Source organism: Drosophila sechellia, unplaced genomic scaffold, assembly GCF_004382195.2.
Source record: "Drosophila sechellia strain sech25 unplaced genomic scaffold, ASM438219v1 U_231, whole genome shotgun sequence".
In the NCBI taxonomy this organism is placed as follows: Eukaryota; Metazoa; Arthropoda; class Insecta; order Diptera; family Drosophilidae; genus Drosophila; species Drosophila sechellia.
Window position 1 is genome coordinate 15,548 of NW_022611173.1, and position 6,534 is coordinate 22,081.

At 36.4% G+C, this 6,534-nt stretch overlaps 2 non-coding genes across 2 annotated transcripts; both read right to left on the bottom strand.

Moving 5' to 3' along the window:
- Positions 1-712: 712 nt before the first annotated feature.
- On the bottom strand, positions 713-891 carry LOC116802831. Its single transcript, XR_004363169.1, has one exon. It is a non-coding gene; the product is annotated as a 5.8S ribosomal RNA (ribosomal RNA).
- Positions 892-1,576: 685 nt separating this feature from the next.
- Positions 1,577-3,567, bottom strand: LOC116802833. Its single transcript, XR_004363171.1, has one exon. It is a non-coding gene; the product is annotated as a small subunit ribosomal RNA (ribosomal RNA).
- Between the last annotated feature and the right edge of the window lie 2,967 nt (positions 3,568-6,534).

Here is a 6,534-nt window from a genome sequence, read left to right on the forward strand (position 1 = left end):
TTTACCACCCACTTAGTGCTGCACTATCAAGCAACACGACTCTTTGGAAACATCATCTAGCAATCATTAACGTTATACGGGCCTGGCACCCTCTATGGGTAAATGGCCTCATTTAAGAAGGACTTAAATCATTAATTTCTCATACTAGAATATTGACGCTCCATACACTGCATCTCACATTTGCCATATAGACAAAGTGACTTAGTGCTGAACTGTTTTCTTTTCGCTCGCCGCTACTAAGAAAATCCTTGTTAGTTTCTTTTCCTCCCCTAATTAATATGCTTAAATTCAGGGGGTAGTCCCATATGAGTTGAGGTTGTATATATAACTATATTTTGCCATAAATTCTTTATATATAAATGATAAAACAATCAATTAAATTCGTTATAAATAGTTCCAATAGTTCTTGTAAGCAAAGTCATTTTTATCCATTTAACGAACCAACGAAGAATAATAACAAAACCAAGATTTTTCTTTTTCCGAATCATTAATAAGAGACAATTCTAGATGAAAAATATTTCAATTTTTTATGCTAGACATTTCTCAGTATTATTTGATTGAAAAAGAAAATATTTCTCTTCGTTTTTCACATTCAAATGTGAGATAATGTTTTTCATTTCTTTTTAATATTATGAATAAAATCATTATTTAATCCAATAATATACCATATGCTTATAAAAAATTTATAAACAACTTAATTAGCATAGTCTTACAACCCTCAACCATATGTAGTCCAAGCAGCACTATAAAATTAATTAAAGTACATAACAGCATGGACTGCGATATGCGTTCAAAATGTCGATGTTCATGTGTCCTGCAGTTCACACGATGACGCACAGTTTGCTGCGTTCTTCATCGACCCATGAGCCGAGTGATCCACCGCTTAGAGTTTTATAATTCAATTTTATATAATGTCAATATTGTTTTTATTGAAAGAAATTAAAAATACACCATTTTACTGGCATATATCAATTCCTTCAATAAATTTATTTTTATACCTAAAATAAATGTTGCGAAATGTCTTAGTTTCATATAAGCATTATGTATCATAATAATCTGGTTATGGTTTGCTATTTTGGGTGACACATACTGCAAAATTTATATAAAACATTAACCTGATGGATGACAGGTACAAACATTGTATATTTTAGGTTGTTGCATTAGCCAACGTATGCTCATAACATAGATGAACAATACATATTCGCAACGCGTGTATATTATGGTCCATATACACACACACTTATTTTGATTACCACACATTCAAAATTATTTTATTTTAATTCGACTTCTACTTTCGAATTTAGTTTAGTTTCTTCGATTTCCATTTTCGAGAATTTGTTTTTATAGGAAACGCCGTTGTTGTAGTAAGTACTGCCACAAATACGCACAGCAACATTAATAATGTTAAAGTCTTTTTATGAGGTTGCCAAGCCCCACATATAAAATAAAAGCCATCTTCATTTTATTTTGACTTTAACTTTTGATTCCGTGGAATCATTTTGTAATATTTTTATTTTGGTAAATTGTATTTATTTGTATTATAACAAATATTTATTAACGATAAGATATTATACAATAATGATCCTTCCGCAGTTCACCTACGGAAACCTTGTTACGACTTTTACTTCCTCTAAATAATCAAGTTCGGTCAACTTTTGCGAAACAACCGTAACACGCAAGGCGTCACAGTGATCACGTCCGGAGACCTCACTAAATAATTCAATCGGTAGTAGCGACGGGCGGTGTGTACAAAGGGCAGGGACGTAATCAATGCGAGTTAATGACTCACACTTACTGGGAATTCCAAGTTCATGTGAACAGTTTCAGTTCACAATCCCAAGCATGAAAGTGGTTCAGCGGTTTACCCGGACCTCTCGTCTAGGAAATACACGTTGATACTTTCATTGTAGCGCGCGTGCAGCCAGGACATCTAAGGCATCACAGACCTGTTATTGCTCAATCTCATTATTGCTAGACGCAATTTGTCCATTTAAGAAGCTAGTGTCCTTATAATGGGACAAACCAACAGGTACGGCTCCACTTACATAAACACATTCAAACACAATAAACATTTTACTGCCACCATGAATGAAGGCTACATAAGCTTCAGCACCATAATCCTGAAGATATCTATTTAATATATTTGAGTCTCGTTCGTTATCGGAATTAACCAGACAAATCACTCCACGAACTAAGAACGGCCATGCACCACCACCCATAGATTCGAGAAAGAGCTATCAATCTGTCTTACACACTTATGTTCGGACCTGGTAAGTTTTCCCGTGTTGAGTCAAATTAAGCCGCAGGCTCCACTCCTGGTGGTGCCCTTCCGTCAATTCCTTTAAGTTTCAGCTTGCAACCATACTTCCCCCGGAGCCCAAAAGCTTTGGTTTCCCGGGAAGCGACTGAGAGAGCCATAAAAGTAGCTACACCCAATTGCTAGCTGGCATCGTTTATGGTTAGAAACTAGGGCGGTATCTGATCGCCTTCGAACCTCTAACTTTCGTTCTTGATTAATGAAAACATCTTTGGCAAATGCTTTCGCTTAAGTTAGTCTTACGACGGTCCAAGAATTTCACCTCTCGCGTCGTAATACTAATGCCCCCAAACTGCTTCTATTAATCATTACCTCTTGATCTGAAAACCAATGAAAGCAGAACAGAGGTCTTATTTCATTATCCCATGCACAGAATATTCAGGCATTTGAAGCCTGCTTTAAGCACTCTAATTTGTTCAAAGTAATAGTACCGGCCCACAATAACACTCGTTTAAGAGCACTAGTGCAGGTTTTTAAATAGGAGGAACATATGAAAAAATACAAGTATTTAATCACATATAAGAACTCCACCGGTAATACGCTTACATACATAAAGGTATAGTACTAACCACAATTGTAAGTTGTACTACCCGTATGAAGCACAAGTTCAACTACGAACGTTTTAACCGCAACAACTTTAATATACGCTATTGGAGCTGGAATTACCGCGGCTGCTGGCACCAGACTTGCCCTCCAATTGGTCCTTGTTAAAGGATTTAAAGTGTACTCATTCCAATTACAGGGCCTCGGATATGAGTCCTGTATTGTTATTTTTCGTCACTACCTCCCCGAGCTGGGAGTGGGTAATTTACGCGCCTGCTGCCTTCCTTAGATGTGGTAAGCCGTTTCTCAGGCTCCCTCTCCGGAATCGAACCCTGATTCCCCGTTACCCGTTGCAACCATGGTAGTCCTAGATACTACCATCAAAAGTTGATAGGGCAGACATTTGAAAGATCTGTCGTCGGTACAAGACCATACGATCTGCATGTTATCTAGAGTTCAACCAATATAACGATCTTGCGATCGCTTGGTTTAGCCTAATAAAAGCACATGTCCCATAAGGTTCATGTTTTAATTGCATGTATTAGCTCTAGAATTACCACAGTTATCCAAGTAACTGTTAACGATCTAAGGAACCATAACTGATATAATGAGCCTTTTGCGGTTTCACTTTTAATTCGTGTGTACTTAGACATGCATGGCTTAATCTTTGAGACAAGCATATAACTACTGGCAGGATCAACCAGAATAATGTTTTTCCTTCATATTCCATTCATATTTTTGAATCGAAATAAGCAATATAATAGATATATAGATTTTTCACTTTATATAATTCCATGATTTTTATTATATTGAATAAAAATTCAATATTTCGCCTTTGGGTAAAATTTTAAATATATAAATATAAGTAAAAAATCTATTCGATTACGGCCATTTTTATATAGCATTCGTAATCCATATTTTCATTTTTAATTTATACTTGTTTTACCAATATAACAAGAATTTCATATAATTATTGTAATATATATGTTTCTATAATTTTATCTTTTTATATATACATATTTCATTATAAAATATCATTTTATTTCCAACATACATAATTATTGTATCCACACATGTACAATTTTTGTTTAACCAATATAAATATTAAGTTAAATCATTTGCATTTTGAAGATAAATTTAAAATTTATCTCTTTTCATATATCTCTCTGGTAATATATAACATAAAACCAAGCGCATATGATAATATTTCCACATTTAATATATAATTTTATATTTCTTTCATAAGAATCCATATTTGTATTATACCGTAACGATATAATAATCCAACTATACGGCAGGTAATAAATAATATTTGCCTGCCTCCAAAAATTAACGATAATATATGGAAACGATTTGTTATTCTATATATAATAGAAAACTTGACTTTTGTTTCAACGATATTATCTAAAAGCGTATATTCCTATTATCCGCGGAGCCAAGTCCCGTGTTCTATAGAACTGAGAAACAAATTTGTACGGATAATAATATACTTTATTTTATGTAACCAATATAAACATAATCCGAAATAAATATTTCGAATAATGCGGGAGTCGGCAACCACTGCCTACCTATAGTAGTTTTTGAACCCGCTGTCCTCAAAGCGGGTATTTTCAATTCCGTTTGCCCACCCAACATACGGTCTATTCTCTTATATATTAAGAGATTATAGGAACATTTCATTTTTTTTCCATTATTCATATATAATATGATTATTTTTTTTTTCATATAATAAATAATTAATTTTTATATGTTTATTATTTAATTTACTCATATAATTGCAATTCATATATACATAAGTTTGAACAATATGAGAGGTCGGCCAACCACTGCCTACCTATAGTGTTTTGAACCCTCTGTGTAATTCCGGTCGTTACACTACTATACCCTCTCACTATAATGGCTTTTCTTATAATACTATAGAAATATGGAAATTCTCAGCATTTTTTTCCTATACATATATAATTAACCATTTTCATTGTATATTATTAATTTAATCATATAATTCCAAAATCATATGAATACATAAGTTTTGAAACAATATGAGAGGTCGGCAACCACTGCCCTACCTATAGTAGTTTTTGAACCCTCTGTCGTAATTCCGGTCGTTTACACTACTATACCCTCTCACTATAATGGATTTTCTCTATAATACTAAGAGAATGTGGGAATATTTCAGCATTTTTTCCCTTATACATATAATAATTAATCATTTCATATGTATATATTTAATTTACTCATACAATTGCCAAAATCATATGAATACATAAGTTTTGAACAATATGAGAGGTCGGCAACCACTGCCTACCTATAGTAGTTTTTGAACCCTCTGTCGTAATTCCGGTCGTTTACACTACTATACCCTCTCACTTAAATGGCTTTTCTCTATAATACTAAGAGAATATGGGAATATCTCAGCATTTTTCCCATATACATATAATAATTAACCATTTTCATATGTATATTATTTAATTTAATCATATAATTGCCAAAATCATATGAAATAATAGGTTTTGAACAATATGAAGGTCGGCAACCACTGCCTACCTATAGTAGTTTTTGAACCCTCTGTCGTAATTCCGGTCGTTTACACTACTATACCTCTCACTATAATGGATTTCTCTATAATCTAAGAGAATGTGGGAATATTTCAGCATTTTTCCCTATACATATATAATTAATCATTTTCAATATATGTCTGTCGCGACATCAAACTCGACGAGTGCAGACGTGCCTGCGATCGACAGCAAATTGTAGCAAATGTTAGCAAATGTTCACAGTTGTAGTCCCGTTACTTGCCCAGCCACTTGCGTCGCGTGATCTTGTCGCGCGTTTTGATTGGCCAGCCAACGTACCTAACGTAGTTCGCACTAAACCATCGCACACCGAGTGTGCGTGTTATCAGCGAAAAAACCCAGTGCTCGAAGCAGCGGTATATTGCAAAGCAGCAGCCAGTGCTGCCTGGCTCACCGGCTTACGGTGCCCAGCTTCCCCCCCCCCCCCCCTCTCACTCCTTATCAACTTTGGAGAAGATGGACTGGCAGGCCCCCGCGCACCCACAAGCTTGGAACAACACCACGCAAAAAGGCTCTGAAACAGCAAGAGCAGCTCCAGCAGCAGGGAAGCACCTCGCATACAGAGCCGGGCGAGATAAGAGCGAAAACGGCAAAGAAAGCACAGGGAGAGGAGCTGGAAGATAAGCCAAGCACTAGCGCAGCTCTCGCAAGAAGCTCGCCAACAACGCCTTCGCTTTACTCTCGACCGAAGAAGACGAGTACGACCAAGAGAGCTCTGATGACGAACCCGGACCTAAAGACGATTCCAAGCCCAAGACCCCGAGAAACCAAAGCCCACCCCGAGACGCATCAAGCACTCCGATTTTTATCCCCGATGTGACCAACATCTCGGCACTCGTCAAGATGATCACGACCTTGGGCCCGAAGAACAATTTTACCTACAAGACCGTGAATGGCAACAACGTACGTGTCATGATGCCGGACAAAGAGTCTATCAGCTCTGCGTCTCAACTTGTGGCCCAAAACAAGAGGACGGACTTTCAGCCGAAAGATGAACGTGCATACAGGTTGTCATCAAAGGACTCCACCACTCCACCGATCGTGAGGAAATCATTGAAGACCTTCGCAGACAAGGGCACGCTGTTAGAGATCTGCACAATC